Source organism: Mchenga conophoros, linkage group LG5, assembly GCF_057382185.1.
Source record: "Mchenga conophoros isolate Kocher_MC1m ecotype Shallow Benthic linkage group LG5, M_conophoros_male_GT1.1, whole genome shotgun sequence".
Classification (NCBI taxonomy): domain Eukaryota; kingdom Metazoa; phylum Chordata; class Actinopteri; order Cichliformes; family Cichlidae; genus Mchenga; species Mchenga conophoros.
The window spans coordinates 6,171,972-6,186,048 of NC_140530.1; the positions used below are offsets into that span (position 1 = coordinate 6,171,972).

The 14,077-nt window shown below is 43.3% G+C and overlaps 1 long non-coding RNA gene across 1 annotated transcript; it reads right to left on the reverse strand.

The window, feature by feature from the left end:
* Positions 1–2,308: 2,308 nt before the first annotated feature.
* LOC146573649 (uncharacterized) lies at positions 2,309–10,942 on the reverse strand. The gene is made up of 3 exons (XR_014892554.1): positions 10,462–10,942; positions 4,621–4,747; positions 2,309–2,479 (listed from the first exon to the last, which is right to left on the reverse strand). It is a non-coding gene; the product is annotated as an uncharacterized LOC146573649 (long non-coding RNA).
* Between the last annotated feature and the right edge of the window lie 3,135 nt (positions 10,943–14,077).

Sequence of the window (14,077 nt, forward strand, 5' to 3'; positions counted from 1 at the left end):
CCTTTCTCACACGATCAGACTGGGTGACGTGTGTTTATTAAGTGTTTTATTAAGTCCTCTGTATTAGTAAGGAAGGGTATGATATTAATATTTAGCTCTATATTTGATCATTACAAATATGCATTAGCTTTTTTTCCATTCATGCATGTGCCCTTTCAGGAGCAACCCAAATCTCTGCACTCCTCACAGCAGCATATTTTGGTGAGGCTTTGCATGTGTGTTACAGAGCAACCCTGTCCTCTCTTTCACCCCGAAAAAACAGAAATATTTCGTCTTCATCCTGCTTCTTCTCTCTCCAACACCCCCCCACCCATCTCTCCCTCCGCCTCCACCCAGCTTTGATCCGCCCCTGCAGCCACGCTGGAAAGATGACAGAGCGAGGAAAGAGAGAGTGGAGAGGGAGGGAAAGGGGAGAGAAAGATGTGACAGCTCCTCAACAAGTGTGGCGCACCAGGGAAAGAGAGAGCGAGGGAGAGAAAGAGAGAGGAAAAAAAAGGGAGAGCTATTCTGATGATGAGCTTCTCGCCATGGGAGGAGGACGAGACATATGCGGCATCAAGAGGTGCTGGAGCTTGGTTAAGCATGCACTTACTTGCCGCTCTCATTTTGCACACACACACACTCACACACTGTCTTAACTGACTCTGTTTAGCCTCAGCCTGAATTGTCAAGAATCTCTGTTGTTACCAGGTCTGACTGACACAGATCCTGACTTAAAATGCATGCAGTAATAACCAATTACACAAAAGTACACTTTTTAGCAGCTGTCTTCACAAGAACCCACACAAAATCACAAGGCATAAACAAATAAACACTCAGTAGTGTCCAAATAGGTTCTCATGTTAAAGAGTCTCTGCAACTCTGCAACAGAAATAAATATGTTATAATCTGGTAAAGTAGATAAATAATGATGAAATAATTCTAAAAATGATGCAATAATGCAAGGACTCACTTCTGCTAATTTGAGTCACTGAACTGGATCTCTCTACCATGTCTGTGGTTATGGTACATGTTTTAAGACAAATGTCTAACAAATAACATTACTGGTTGGTTAACTGCCTAAATGTCCACGTAAGAAGTCTGTACCTTGGACTCACAGAGTCTTTGGATGTTGTCAAACAATTTTACTCATTTAACAACTTAGCACGTCACAACCATGTCCAAGCATGACTACCTGAGACTTTAAATAATCTACATGGTAGCAGCAGCAAAAACAAGCATTACAACTAAACTACATCTATGACATTCAGAAGGAGGCCATGCAGAGGGCTGGTTTGACAGAAGAGGATGCAAGGGGTAGAGTGAGGTGGAGGCAGATGACTAGATAAGATAAGATAACCTTTATTAGTCCCACACGTGGGAAATTTGTTTTGTCACAGCAGGAAGTGGACAGTGCAAAAGTTATGACGCAAAAATTAGAATACAATAAGAATAAATACAGTACACAACTGTACAGAATAGAATAAAATAATATACTATATACAGTAGAATAAAATAGAATAAAAATATACAATAAGATAAAAATAGAATACGAATGCTATATACAACTGAGTAAAAATACAACGATGCCAGAAAAGATTATTGCACTTAGTGTTATTGCACATGTGTGGATGTGTGTGTTTGTTCAGTTAAAGTCTTTGTTGTGGAGTCTGACAGCAGTGGGGAGGAAAGACCTGCGAAATCTCTCCGTCCCACACCGTGGGTGCCGCAGTCTCCCACTGAAGGAGCTGCTCAGTGCTGTCACAGTCTGCTGCATGGGGTGGGAGACGTTGTCCAACAGGGATGACAGCTTAGCCGCCATTCTCCTGTCACTCACCACCTCCACTGGGTCCAGAGGGCATCCTAGAACAGAGCTGGCCCTTCGGATCACCCTGTTCAGTCTCTTCCTGTCCCCAGCAGAGATGCTGCCGCCCCAGCAGACCACACCATAAAAGATAGCAGAAGCCACAACAGAGTCATAGAAGGTCTTCAGGAGTGGGCCCTCCACCCCAAACGACCTGAGTCTCCGCAGCAGGTACAGCCTGCTCTGCCCTTTCCTGTAGAGGGCGTCTGAGTTATGAGTCCAGTCCAGTCTGTTGTTCAGATGAACACCAAGGTACCTGTAGCTGTCCACAGCCTCAATGTCCATACCCTGGATGTTCAGTGGTTGCAGTGGAGAATGCTTGTGCCTGCGGAAGTCTACCACCAGCTCCTTGGTTTTACTGGCGTTGATCTGGAGGTAGTTCAGCTGGCACCAGTCCACAAAGTCTTGAGTCAGTCCTCTGTACTCCTTGTCGTCCCCATCAGTGATGAGGCCGACTATTGCAGAGTCATCAGAGAACTTCTGCAGGAAGCACTGGGTGGAATTGTGGGAGAAGTCTGCAGTGTAGATGGTGAAGAGGAACGGAGCCAGAACCGTTCCCTGTGGGGCCCCCGTACTGCAGACGACCCTGTCCGACACACAGCCCTGAGTCCTCACATACTGTAGCTGGGGTGACTCCTAAAGGCAGAGGCCCAAAAATGAGAATCTTACACATGCTTTCTACTATTGTAAATTCACACTTGCTCAGTACTCAATACCATTTTAGATACCATGAGGGAAAATGGCAAAAGTGCCAATTACAAAGTTGGGAGAATGGCTTTTTAAAATAAATAAGATTAAAACAATACTGATTCAGGAAAAATGTATTCAGCTGTAGCCCTGTTTATTTCATGTGATTCTGGTGATTTGGCACCATGCTTTCAGTGCTGATCAAAATGAGTTACACAGGCAGACTAACGTTCAACTTTAATCTGTGAATTTAAGAGAAAAAAAAAGATGATCGAAATTTGATAGACAGGACTGATGATGTATAACTGATGGTATAATTTTATAATTAGCTGCTACCTGCTAGCTTAATAACAACATCTTGAGGCTACCAGGTGATTGCTAATAGTTAAACAGCTAACGTTAATGTGTACGCTGTCCATGTTAAAATTTTTGATAAACACCTTAATGTTGTGGAAACATGAGCTTAACTGACCTCGTGAAATACCTTATAAAGATGTATTATAATGGGTGTTAGTCTCTGGGTACTGTTCATGTGCTCAGCTGCTAGTGATGCTAGCTCTTTGCCTGCCTGTCTGATGCAGGGCTACATGGAAATTTGTGTGAGCTGGAGAAGGCAAAGATAAATACAAAGAGTAGAGTTACAAGTAAGTATTTAATCCAAGAGTCAATTTTAGTGTGAATTATTCTCCGAGTGTGTGTGTTTCTTTTTGGGCAATCTAATAACCACTCTGAGGAAAGGAATTAGCTAAATATAAGGTAGCACTGGCTTTAGGTTTTGTGTGCTACATCTAAGTTGCAGACATACCCTGATAACAACACAACTCACCCAAGTCATCCACATTGCTCTTGTAGAAAAATCCCTGCATTCTTACCTTTTGTGTCTTACTCTTTGTCATTTCACTTATTTCACTTTAAAAAAGATGTTTTACTCTGAAATGAGCTATGTACTAGGTGATAATGCATTCTCAAACTGTAGCAAAATGAGAAATAGGGAAAACTCATTATGTCAGGTGGTGACCATGGGGAATCTTAATGCATTTTGTACTCATTACTATACATTAGAGCACAGAAAAGTACACACAACATTTTTACAGGGTAATTATTTTTGAAAGGCAACTGTTAGCTGAAGAGACTAAACAAGATCTGCAGCTATGTGAATAATTATGATAATGCTAATGAATGGCTTGATTGTTAAAATGTGTCAATATGTGCATGATGGTAATATGCTTACAATCTTGGTAGAATTTGGAACACACTTCAGGCTATGTTTTTCCACTGCTAAGACAAAACTTTAATAACCACAGACATATTTTTTTATGTGATTGATTTGCTATGTGGCATTTTGCTCTGTTGTAGCTGTGCGGACTGTAGAGTGTGAATGAAGATAAGGCAACATGCTCGAACCCTGATAACAACAGTCAGAGGTTTAAAATTAAAAAAAGAAAAGAGAAAGACGGCGCTGGCGTCTGGTGCATGTCTGCTGTTGTACAAAGCATATTGTGGAATACAAAACTTGTTTGGAAAGTGTGTGAATATTACGCTTTGTAGTGTTCAGCTTTTCTCTAATGCAGGAGAACTATCTGATAACATTAACAGCATAACAGTATCTCATTGCTTGTCCGTGTGACTAAGGTTCTATGTACATAATTGCATTTCCCAATTAGTTAATATTAACTAATTATAATCTGAATGTTAATTAGAAAAAAAAAACCTCATAAACGTGAGGTTCCTGGAAGAATACTCATCTTATCATCTTTACATCTTATTAACATGCATCACGTATCATAAAAGCTAATTAAAATCATCCATGTTATGCATATCTAAATTGGATTTCTCTTAGCCTCACAAAATACTAAATGCTAAACTATGCTTCTCATAATATTTACAGCTGTCTAAATTACCAATCAGCAGGAAATGGTTGACTGGGTGTGGTACATCATGGAGCCAGGCTTATTTATATGGGAACTTGCTTAAGTAAACTTTTAAATGCAGGATTTTCATATTTAGGCTACACACACCTTGTCATAGATTTCTACAGATCAAATACACATGATAGAGCATAAGTAGAATAGAGTAGAATAAAGGTGGACCTGCTGGTGTGTTTCAGATCGTTGTCAGCTTCTCTTGACCTTCGGACTCGGGCGTTCTCCCTTCAAGATTTTCTGGTAGAGAGTCATCTAAGTCCTGAAGTGGTAAAGCTGGTTCAGTACTCCAGAACTGAAAAATGAAGCCAATGAAAAGAAAAGGCATGACAATACTAGAGTCCCATTTCTCTATCAATTCAGTTCAGTTCAGTTCAGCTAATTTTTATGTATCTAGTGCCGAATCACAATAACAGTCGCCTCAAGGCACTTATCACCATCTTGATGTTTCAAAGCCAGGAGATATGAGAGTTGGATTTCACTTTGAAGCTTTTTATCCTTTTTGTCTCTAATAAAATTGTTTACAAAATTACCTTTGTGTCATGTTGAATAAATATAAATTCACCAGCAATGTAATTTGTAAATGACTGGTACTTATACAGTGCTTTTCTGCTCAATTTCAGCACTCAAAGGATTATCTTATCTCTCTTACAAGCCTCATTCGCACGTTTATTCATGCAAGTGTTTGTTTGTTTTTGTTGTTGTCATTGTTTTTCCTGTGTCTAAGCACGTGTAACATAATGTTCACACCCTCACACTCCAATGCGTCAGGGCAAATTGCAGTTCAGTGTTTTACCAAGGATATTTTCTAAAACTTCGAATGTGCCCCAAGTGCAATCACAAAAACCATCAAGCACTACAACAAAACGGGCTCACATGAGGACCGCCCCAGGAAAGGAAGACCAAGAGTCAGCTCTGTTGCTGAGGATGAATTCATCCGAGTCACCAGCCTCAGCTTCTGTGTGAATCAGGCCTTTATAGTCAAATAGCTGCTAAGAAACCACTACTAAGGAAAAGCAACAAGCAGAAGAGATTTGTTTGGGCCAAGAAACACAAGGAGTGGACATTAGACCAGTGGAAATCTGTGCTTTGGTCTGATCAGCCCAAATTTGAGCTCTTTGGTTCCACCTGCCGTGTCTTTGTGCGACGCAGAAAAGGTGAACGGATGGTCTCCACATGCATGGCTCCCACTTTGAAGCATGGAGGAGGAGTTGTGATGATGTGGGGTGCTTCACTGGTGACACTGTTGGAGATTTATTCAAAACTGAAGGCACACTGAACCAGCATGGCTACCACAGCATCCTGCAGTGACATGCCATTCTATCCAGTTTGCATTTAGTTGGACCATCATTTATTTTTCAACAGGACAATGATCCCAAACACACCTCCAGGCTGTGTAATGGCTATTTGTCCAAGAAGGAGTGATGGAGTGCTGCACCAGATGGCCTGGCTTCCACAGTCACCTGACCTAAACCCAATAGAGATAGTTTGGGATGAAATGGAGCGCAGAGTGAAGGCAAAAGGACCAACAAGTGCTCAGCATCTCTGGGAAATCTCTCAAGACTGTTGGAAAACCTTTTCATGTGACGACCTCATGAAGCTCATTGAGAGAATGCCGAGTGTCCAAAGCAGTAATCAAAGCTAAGGGTGGCTGTTTTAAAGAATATAAAATATAAAACATGTTTTGAGTTATTTCACACTTTTTTAAATAAAACAACTCCATATTTGTTCATTCATAGTTTTGATGCCTTCAATGAGAATCTACAATGGAAATAGTTGTGAAAATAAAATCTTTAGTGAGAAGATGTGTAAAATTGATTCACTTCCATTTTTAGATTTTTACAGGTTTTGTAAATCCTATTGTAAATCTTTAGCAGGCATAGCAGAAAACTAGCATTTTATGTGCAAAATCTGCTTCTGCATTATCAAAACTGTGTTTATGGAAACTGAAATAACGTGTATGCTATTTCTTGCCAAGAAGCTGGTGTAAATAACAAGTTTAATTATTTAGCACCGATTTACACATACTCAGTAAAGACTATCTTGCAAGCACTTCACTTGCCCAGTGAATTACAGTAATTCTTATATATCCTACAAGATAAGGATTCCTTTATTGCACATAGGTATTGTACAGTGAAACTGGAAATGTATTAGGATTAATAGGATGTTCTCTCCTAGACTGGATCTGATTGACTAGAATCACTCCCTTTGTAAAAGTTTTTAAACATCTTTTTGACCATATTTTTAAAAAAGTAGTAGTCCTTGTGCTGCCTGCGCTGCATGAAAAGCCAAATTTTCAGCCCTGATTTCCAGCAGTTATAGATGGTTTATGGGCTGTGAAGCCAAGAGAAAGCTGCTTTCTTTTTCATGAAGAAGGAAAAAGGTAGTCAGCTCTTTTGCATCACATCATGAAATACTGCACACTTCCAGTACTTTTACTGAAGTGATTTATGTTCATTTGTAAAGTTTTAAAGAATTTCTGGAGCTTTTACAAATCACATCTAGCCTTGAATTACTGGGGAACAAAAAACTCTTCTTTCTTCTTCACTCTCTGCCAACTGACATAAAAGATGCCAGATTAACACACCGGCAGGCATAGATTGGTGAGGTTGGTTCACACAAAATATCTACTATTGTGTGTGTGTGTGTGTGTGTGTGTGTGTGTGTGTGTGTGTGTGTGTGTGTGTGTGTGTGTGTGTGTGTGTGTGTGCGTGCACCTCACGATAATTGCCTGGATTTATGGGTGACAGGAACAGTCTACTGTGTCATTTGGATTTTCAGGGACAAGGGTTCACTTACCGGTGAATGTGGCAGACAAAGAACCCTGTAAGAATACACACACACACACACACAAGCTGCGTAGGAGTTTCGCAGCTTACTGTTTGCACGTTTCAGCGATATCTTGTGTATTGAATGTGTGGGATGGAGGAGTGCTGCTTGCAAGGAGACAGATGCTGAAGCTCATAGTGACACACAATGACATACACAAAATAAGCCCACTCGCAATTCAGAAAATAAGGCAAACGCTGCAATGAAGCTGATCTGCTCGTCGTTACTGACTGTCCCACAGATGAACTCCTGCTACTGAGATTCACACTAAACCGAGGGGAGCCTGATCAAATACTCCAATTCCCTACTGTTACCCCCCACCCCCTCGCCTTTATACACAGACACACACATGCAGCAGACACAAAAACAGAGTACGAGGATGTTGGTTGAATACTAATGTTGGACCTATTTACATTTCAAGTCGTACGACTGTCAGCACATCTCTGTTTCAGGGAGAGAGTGGGGAATTGCCAAGAACACACAGTTCTCGCCTGGATCTTAGTTTTACTCCAAACCCACAACATAATGCTGGGATACTCTTGAATCAAGGGCTGATAATGAAACTTCAGACTGTTTTTATTGTTCATTTTGTGTACAAATCTAGTGTTTACACCTATTTTTGTCCCCTGAGAAACCAGCCCAAGTTTAAGATGTGTTTCGCTCTCGCTTGCGCACTCTCTCACTCTGTTTTCATTCTGTTTATCTGCATCATTTCACACTGACCCTCTAAAAGCAGTCAAATGTTGCCATGTGAATGGCGGTGCTTTTCAAAGTCTAGACCTATTCAGATATTTTCATTAGGCGGCCTTTTGCCCTGTAAGAAAAGCTCAATCTGTGCTGTGCTCAGAGGTTTTGCTGAAAATGGTAAGAACTGAGTTAAAGCAGGAAGCAAATATTGCTGAATAGATGGTCCCTTTGCACAAATCATTCCAAACTGCCAACAGCATCGAGGCCAGCATCACTTGGTCAAAATGAAGCCAGATTAAAATGTTTAAAGCTGCAAGCATGCCTTTATTAAATCTAGGCATTAAGCAAGGAAGACCTGGGTGACCCAAATAAGATGGGTCGCCAAAAGTTATAGATGACTAGAATACATATGGGGTATGATCAAAAAGTTATGGGAATGGGACCTGGGATCATATTTCTGAATTGCTCTCTGGAAGTTTTGAACTTCTTCAAGTTTTACCTCAAACTGTACCTCAAACCTTTGCAGAGATCAACCATCATGTTAAAAGTCCGCTTGTTTACTGCGCCTTGTTTAGACTATATTACCCATGATGCACCTCGGTATTGTACTTCTGGTTGGGAACGCGTTCAGTGTGGTTCTGCACAGCTGAGAGGTGCATCGGAGGAATAACGTATTTACTTGCATTCCTGTGTGAGTTAATATTGTGTGCATGCTTACCACATGACTACACACATACACACACTCACACCCCCTTTACTTACATTTGAATGTTGTAATTCAATCGCATCCCTGCCAACGCTGTTCATCCTGTTGATGCCATCTGCCACCTCTTTATTAAAGTTATTTGAACTACATCACTGTGGAGTACCATTCCTTCTGACCGAGGACAACTCAGTTGAAGCGTGATTGGCAATCAGTGCAAACATATATTACAAGTGGTCCTTCAAGCTGGATTCGCCTTGGCTGAGTTAATAAGATGGCAAACCCTCAGGATAGAAGTGCATCGGGAGAAAAGCGGGAGAAGAAACTGGGACATCTGGTGGACTATGAGCACAATCTAACTGAGCCATCCGAGCCATCTAGAGCTCCAAGTAGTTCAAGTAGCTCAGACTATGAAGAGGAAGAAAGATAGCAGAAGATGGAATCAGTTTGGAGCAGTGTCCTCCAACACATGACTCAACTGCAAGTGTCTATGGAGGAAACTCGTGAGACATTACTAAAGCAGGTGGAGCGTTTGGAGCAAGGTTCTAAACCTGGCAGTCCTCTTCCCTCGGAAACAGAAGCGTTAGAACAAGCCCAACATATTTTCTCCATAACAGAAGTTGCACCACTACAACCTAGCAGTGAGGTGTTACATGATACCACAAAGCCACTAACTGTGCCAGTAATACCCTCAGAGTCCTGCTCTGAGGGTATTACTGGCCCTCCTTACACTAGTGCGATGAGGGCTCTAGAGCAGAGGTACGGACAGCCAAGGCAGTTCGTCCATGGATGAAGTAGCAGCCAGTGAGCTCCATTGTGGTTCACATGTGGACAGACTGCTTACCAAGCTCCCCCTGAACTACAGGGCCTACATCATCGAGTACTGTATCACCCGGGGGATCATCCGCATTGGCAGCAGCAGAGCGTACAATATGTACGACTTCTCAGAATGGCTCGAACAGAAATCCCAAGCCCTTCAGCTATCCAGACAAGCCTTTCAAATGCCCCCGGACAAGCCACGGGGGCATTTGAAAGCCTCAGCAGGGCCCAAGCTACAAAATAAATCTGCTTCCATCTACTATGGCCCAAATCCAGCCCAAGCCAAGCTAAAACAGGAGGTAGGATCTACAGCTCCAGACTCAACAGTCCAACCTAAGAAGAGACAGAAGTTCAAACCTTATTGTCCATATTGTGAAGGGACAAAGCATTATCCCAATGGCTGTGATGGATTCAAAAGGCTAGACCTCAAAACTATGGCTATCTGGATTACGGAGAAGGCCAAATGCTGGCGCTGTGGCTGTAAACATTCTCCAGATCAGTGCACTCTGAAGAAGCCGTGCAGCACCTGTGGTGACCAGCATTTGTTGGTGCTCCATGACCTGGTTGAGGCCAAGAAGCGGGACCTTAACGTAATAACTGTGAGTACTAGTATGGTCTACCTAAACTATTCAAGTCACTCAGGTCGGGTTATGCTTAAGGTAGTACCCATCCAACTACATCATGGTGGCAAATCTCCGGACACATTTGCCGTACTCGATGATGGCTCAGAGAAGACTGTTCTGCTTCAGTTAAATCTCTAGGTTTGGAACAGGAGGAAGCAACACTCTCACTGAGAACTATCCGTCGAGATGTAATCGAGATGAAGGGAGGCTTTGTCTCATTTCAGGTGTCACCAAGGGCTAAGCCCAAAGTGAGGTACAAAGTAACACATGCCTTCACAGCCCAACAGCTGAGCCTAGCTACTCAGTCATGTCCAGCTGAAAAGTTAAAGAAGAAGTATCTTCACTTACAGAAAGTCCAGATTGAGGGATTTAACCAGGTCCAACCTTTAGTGCTGATTGGCTCAGATAACGCTCTTCTCATCACCCCTGTCCGTCCGTCCTTCGGGGGTCGTCCAAAGGGCCAGTAGCCATCTGCACCAAGCTCAGATGGGCCATCCAGGAGCCGGCCAGTAGTATGCCTACATCTGAGGGGGACATGCAGTGCCTGAATATTGCCTTTCTCCTGCGGAGGCCCTGCATCAAGATGTGAAGCGTTTGTGGCAACTAGATGCTACCCCTTCAGGACAGAGAAGGAGGTTACATGGTCAAAGGAGGACAGAGAGGCTGTAGCTATGTTGGAAACGCTTCTGGCAACACCCTGTAGCCGTGAGTGGAGATATAAAAGCCACGTTTCATCAGATCCGGCTGCTACCAGAGGATTGTCCTCTACTGCGGTTTCTGTGGAGGGATTGTGAAACTGACCGGCCCCCAGACGTATATGAGTGGAGAGTTTTGCCCTTCGGAATAACATGTAGCCCCTCTTGTGCTATTTTCGCCCAACAGAGACATGCAAGGGAGCACGAAGACACCCACAAGGACATCTGTGACACTGTCCACACTGCTTCTACGTGGATAATTGTTTACAGTCCCTGTCCAATCCAGAAGAGGCAAAGCAGCTCATCGACCGAATAAGAGGTTTACTCATGTCCTAATCTAATCTCTTTTCTTGGCTGACGTAACGCACACATAACACACCCACTTCAAACATACGTCACAACAATTAAAAATCCACCCCAGTATTAACAACAATGAGCTTTCATCAAATATCCCCAAACTTTACTTTTATTTATCCCAAATTACCCAAAATTATCATAGACATGTCACCTGAAATCTACTTAACAGATTTTATAATTTAGTTTAATTTCCACTACTGAGCCAATTTAACAGTAACAATCATCAATTCAGTGGACAACTAATTTAGAATTCATCCAATGTGCACAATTTTCAACAGGCTTGCGCTTACCTATACTCTTTTAGACCGGTCTGTTGTCCACCTCATATCAGATCGTACCTTAAGGTCCAAATTAGTCCCCTCAGCCGCACAAGAATCTGGGTCACGGCACCAAGTGTTAATTTCCGGTTCTTTCGGATTCTTTAGGGCCAAAAAGACACGGCTCAAAAGTGGTCTTTTTACTTTAAAAAATGATCTTTATTTTAAATATCCGGATATGGAGACCTTAGCACACAACACACAACCCAAGGTCTGAAGCACAAACGGAAGCCTAATTATTTATATACTTGCTCTCACGTCACACCACACTTTAAGTTTCGATCAAACAGTCTAGTCGGTTTCACTTTCACTTCATTCTAGCTGCAAAAGCACGCTCTGCAAAAGCATGCAGTTTCCTGTCAGCACTTTTTGGCACAGAGTGTACTCAGAGTTAGGCCTTTCTTATATAAAGCAATATAATCAGCGTATAAACATTTAAGATGATAACTTTAAACCTCAACAGAGGATTCGAGATACGCCAGTGGGTGAGCAACGTGCCCGAAGTAGTTGCACACCTGCCCTCTTCAGCTAGATCGGAGAGCTGCGAGCTTTGGTTGAAAATCAAAAGTCTCGACCCACAAGAGTCAACATTAGGACTCAGCTGACACTGCCCGACAGACGTCCTGGGATATAAGCACCACCCTATAACCTACTTCACGATCACGCTGCACAATGTGTACAAGGTACTAGCTACCCAGTATGACCCACTAGGTTATATTTGTCCCTACACTACAAGGGCCAAGCTGATTGTACAGGCCCTGTGGAGCACAGACAGAGGATGGGATCAGCCCATCGAAGGGAATCTACTTCAGTCCTAGCTTGAGTGGAAAAGTGAACTGTTACAGCTTTAGCATGTCACCATTCCCCGCTGCTATGCTCCTTCTCACAACTCCAGCAATGCGACATACAGTACAAGGCTCATATATTCTGTGACGCATCAGAAAAGGCTTATGGAGCTGTGGCTTATCTCTGAGTAATAGAGCAACAACTGCCCATCGCCACATCATTCCTGATGGCTCGCTCGAGAGTGGCCCCACGCAAACAGGTGTCAATGCCCCAATTGGAGCTTTGTGCAGCACTCACAGGAGCCCACTTGGCCAAATTACTCCAGACTGAGTTCACCATACTCCTGCAGTCGATCTACCTGTGGACAGACTCTACAACGGTGCTGCAGAGGATCCAGTCTAGTTCCTGTCACTATAAGGTATTTGTGGGGACTAGAATCTGTGAAATACAGGAGCTGACATCACCTGAACAGTGGCGGTTTGTGACCTCTGATCTTAATCCCGCTGATGACATCACCAGAAGGAAACATCTCGCCGACCTAACTGTTCTCAATCGTTGGTCACATGGTCCACCCTTCCTGTCACAAACTGCTGACACTTGGCCTAAGTTGCCAACAGAGTTCCCAGCATGCAGCGAGGAGGAGCTCAGGAAGACGGTTCATACAGCCGTCTTAGCGTGTTGTCCCCTGAATTTGACAGTCTTACCGGTCTCATCAGAGTCAGATGCCGCCTCTGTCGAGCCGCAGACTTAGATCCAGACAGTATTCATCCCATCATACTAGAGCTGAACATCCCCTGACCAAGCTCATCATAAAAACTTATGATGACCAGCTCCTTCACCCAGGTGCGGAGAGGCTGTTTGCAGAAATATGGTGCACCTATTGGATCCTCAGAGGACGTCAAGCCGTTAAGAAACATCAGCACCAGTGTGTGGACTGTAGGAGATGGCGTGCCTCACCTTCTACACCCAAAATGGCTGACTTACCTTCATCACGGCTGAGACTCTATAAGCCCCCGTTCTGGTCAACAGGCGTAGACTGTTTTGGGCCGTACACGATAAAGATAGGTTGTAGAAGAGAGAAATGCTGGGGAATTATCTACAAGTGTCTCATAACCAGATGCGTGCACCTTGATCTCCTCCCTAGTCTTGACACCGATTCCTTCCTTATGTCATTAGGAAGATTTATCACACGATTGGGAAAGCCATACAAGATGTGGTCCGATCAAGGGACTAATTTCAGAGAACAAACTGCGTTTGAAAACATGGAGCCTGAACTAGCCAAGCAGACTATCAACTTCCACTTCAATCCCCCACACTCTCCTCATTTCAGGGGAGCCTGGGAAAGGGAAATTAGAGCAGTGAAGTCAGCTCTGCAAGTAGTCCTTAAAGACCAAGTTGTGGCCAAAGAAGTCCTACTCACAGCCCTCATAGAGGTTGAGGGCATTTTGAACTCTAAACCACTCGGCTATGCATCAGCTGACACAGCTGACCCAGATCCCATCCCACCAAATCTTCTCTTGATGGGGCGGCATGATTCGGCACTACCCCAGGCAGTTTACGGCCCCTCAGGTACTGTTTCGAACAGAAGATGGAGACACAGTCAGGTCATCAGCGACCACTTCTGGAAGCGGTTCATACAGAACTACCTCCCAGGACTGCAACTCCGACAGAAATGGAGGAAGTCCACTGACAACATGGCAGTGGGACAAGCTGTTATGATTGTGGACTCTAATCTGCCTAGAGGCCTTTGGCCTGTGGGTACCATTTCCAAAGTTTTCCTGGGCTGATGGCATTGTTCGAGCTGCCGAG